The sequence below is a fragment of the Lipotes vexillifer genome, unplaced genomic scaffold (assembly GCF_000442215.2).
Source record: "Lipotes vexillifer unplaced genomic scaffold, Lipotes_vexillifer_v1.1 scaffold702, whole genome shotgun sequence".
NCBI lineage: Eukaryota > Metazoa > Chordata > Mammalia > Artiodactyla > Lipotidae > Lipotes > Lipotes vexillifer.
This window is the reverse complement of record NW_006786634.1, coordinates 702,695-706,197: the sequence shown is the minus strand read 5'-3', so window position 1 is coordinate 706,197 and position 3,503 is coordinate 702,695.

Here is a 3,503-nt window from a genome sequence, read left to right as displayed (position 1 = left end):
AAGAAGAAGAAAATGAACTCAGCCATTTTGATTTGGCCGTGAGCTCAACTAAGCAACATCCATAAATCAGTAAGAATATTTTTGACAAGAGACATCATTTAAACACACGTGGAGTCCCTCTGCTGTCATCCAAGAATAAACTCCTGGCTGGCTCTTACCTCTTTTTATTCTCCTTCCTCCACAGTCACTTGGGATGGGCCACAAGAGAGATCAGGATTCTTCATTCACTCTATGCCCTAAGGTTTTATGGACTTTGTCTCACCTGAATCCACTCCCATCCCAATTTTCATTTTATGCATCAGTGAAAGTTTCAGCCAAATGGCAAGAAGCTTTCTTCCTATTGAAGTGGAATTCACGAATGTATCTGTCTTGAGGTCTGGAGTCAAGCTAAATTATGTTACCTGGGGATGTTGCCAAAATACAGGTCTGTTCTCTGTTTTGAATCATGAAACAACTAGTGGTAACCTTATGTTCAGATATTTGAAATTAAAAACACCAGTACCTAATGTGTGTTTTACAAAAGAGGGTTGCCAAGGATGTTATGCCTTCCACATAGCTCTCCTGGTAACCTGAATACTGTTCTTCCAAAAAAAAAGGCAGGTGAGAAGCCCCGGCCCAACCCTCTCTATTTACAGCTAAGCTTAGCTGAAGGATCAACGCCCCGAGCATCTTCCCCATCGTTTGCCGTGTGTGCCCCATCTTCTCTTCTTTAGTCTGCAATGTCCACCAGGTTACACAACAGAGAGGGGCATCGTCTCAGGCCAGCCCGTGACTGGGAGGGTCAGGGAAGGAGCTGTATCCAATTATCACAGGATTTTGCTTTAACGTCTTCATGGCCATGTTTCTGTTCGTCAAGGCTTTCTCTTATTTTGTTGGGTAGGCAATGGGTTAACTTTGAGGACGGTTGGCTGGTTGGTCAGTTAAGGCCCTACTGCTGAAAGCCGACCAGAGCTCATCTGATTTGCTGTTCTCACTCAGGGAGCAAATGGATTCCTGGTGATAAAAAGTGATAAGAAGATTTGCTAGTAATCATCTGAGTTTTACCCAAAAGGTGTTTAGATGACATATTTTTCTTTTCCAGGAGCTCAAAAACAAGCCTTGAAAATATTAATAGTATGTAAAAACACTGTCCAATAGAAATACAGATCACATATGTAATTTAAAAATTTCTAGTAGCCACATCAAAAAAAAGTAAAAAGAAACGGGTGAAGTTATTTTTCACAGTATATTTTATTTAACTCAGTAGACCCCAAATACTATCATCTTGACATGCAGTCATATAAAAAACTATTATGAGATATTCTACCTTCTTTCTTTCATAGTATGTCTTCCAAGTCTAGGCAGAGTGTAGACTGACAGCATATCTCAGTTTGAACCAGCCTCATTTTCAAGAGCTCTGTAGCCACATACAGCTCAGGGCTGCCACACTGGGAATCCAGGCACAGCACTGCCTGCACCCTCACTGACTTACACAGGGACTTAGAAAAGAGGGAGAAGAGGAATGTTAACCAGACCACCTTTTCCACATGGCAGGAAACTGAAGTGTATCGAAATGGATAGATACTGAGCTGTAATGCCACCGTATCTAAAACCACTCTCACGTCATTTCAATTCTATTCCTTTTTAGTTAATACATATCATCCCTGTATGATAGCAAAATAACCCCAGCTGATTTTTTTGTCTTTTGGGATAAAAAAAATGGAGATACTCAGTAATGGAATGGTGCAGCCACGGTGGAATGGAGTCCAAAAGGTAAACATAGGGTGACACGTGACTCAGCAATTCTACTCCTAGGTACACACCCAAGAGAAGTGAAAACATATGTCCACACAAAAACTGGTACAATAAAGTTCACAGCAGCATGATTCATAATAGCCAGCAAGTAGAACCAACCCAATGCCTGTCAGTTGATGAATGGGTAAACAAAATGTAGATGGACTATTATTCAGCCATAAAAAGGAATGGAGTACTGATCCGTGCTATGACATGGATGAACCCTGAAGACATTATATTGAGTGAAATAAGCCAGATACAGAAGACCCCCATATTGTATGATTCCATTTATATGAACTGTCCAAAAGAGGAAAATCTATAGAGTCAGAAAGTGGCTTAGTGGTTGCTGAGGGGTTTCACAGAGGAGGATTTGGAAGGAATGGAGTGATGACTAACGGATACAAGGTTTCTTTGTGGGGGGATGAAAATGTTCCAAAATTGTGACGATGGCTGTACAACTCTGAACACACTAAAACCTATCGAACTGTACACTTTAAACCAGTGGATTGTATGATATGTGAACTCTATCTCAATACAGCTGTTATTAAAAGAAAACAGCGAAGAAGCATTGCTGCCTGATGGATGAGGCCCCTCCAAACCGCATACAATTTATCAGGTGGCTGTTTGAGATGGCGCACTTGACCACAGGGATACAGACAGAGAAGCATTCTACCAGCACAAACAATGGTTGAAATGTTGAAGCCGGTATGTTTCTTTTATTGGAAAAAGGCAAAGCAGAGCAGCCCCAGGTTAATTTCTCCTTAGCCAGAGTTTACTGAGAAGAGCCAAATGCAGTATCTCAGATTTAAGCCCTCCCAGCAACAATGGAGGAGCCAGCTCTTTCTATCTCTGTGCTTTCGGGAGGATGGGGTGGGGAGAGGAGTTTGGGGAAGGGGTGGCGGGTTCTGCAGAAGCTCTGGCTCCAACTGAGAGGCCCCACTTAGTCCCACAAGCCCACTGCCTTCCCAGTGTGTGTGGCTCAGCTCCCCTCACTCACTACTTGCCCCCCCTCGACTTGCTTCCCAAAATGAGCTTCCAACCTCAGAGCCGGCTTTTGGCATCCACTCTTCCAGAAAGGGATTTACTTACCCTTGACAGAGGATGAGGCTCGCTGATTTTCGTTTCAGACTTCTTTTACAGTGTTTTGTTTTAGGCCTGGTTTGTTGTTGTTTTGTTTTCCCCCAAATCAAAGGTCTCCAGCATCACAATGGCACATTGTGAAGTGGCAGCCACTTAGTAAAACGTGCTTATTAACTGTACCTGATGGTACATGGTTGCATTTAAGACATCTGGCAACGACCAGCCAAACCAAAAGATCTATTAAAATCAGGAAAGGAATAAACCACACACATACAAAGAAAAATAATTAGTTGCCTAATAGTCTCAATGCACTGAAAAGTGGCGGCCTGTGTCGTAAACATCGAGTGTGCCCGGCGGGGCTGTGCTGTGGCCGCTGCCTCCCTGGCTGACCTCTGAATCTCAGGGGCAGATAACTATCAGTGAGCACAGTAAGAGTCAGAGACATCGTGGAGTCACAGATTACACAACTCTCTCACTTCATTCCCATCGTCACAAGCACATTATCAGCTTACTCACCAGTGACGGCGACAGCTCACTTCCCCTCTCCCCTAAATTCCACTTTCTCTTCTTTCTGTATAAAACTATGTAGTAACAGCACATCAGTCGCTCCCGATACTCCTTTTGCTACACAGACAGATCTGTTAAAACAC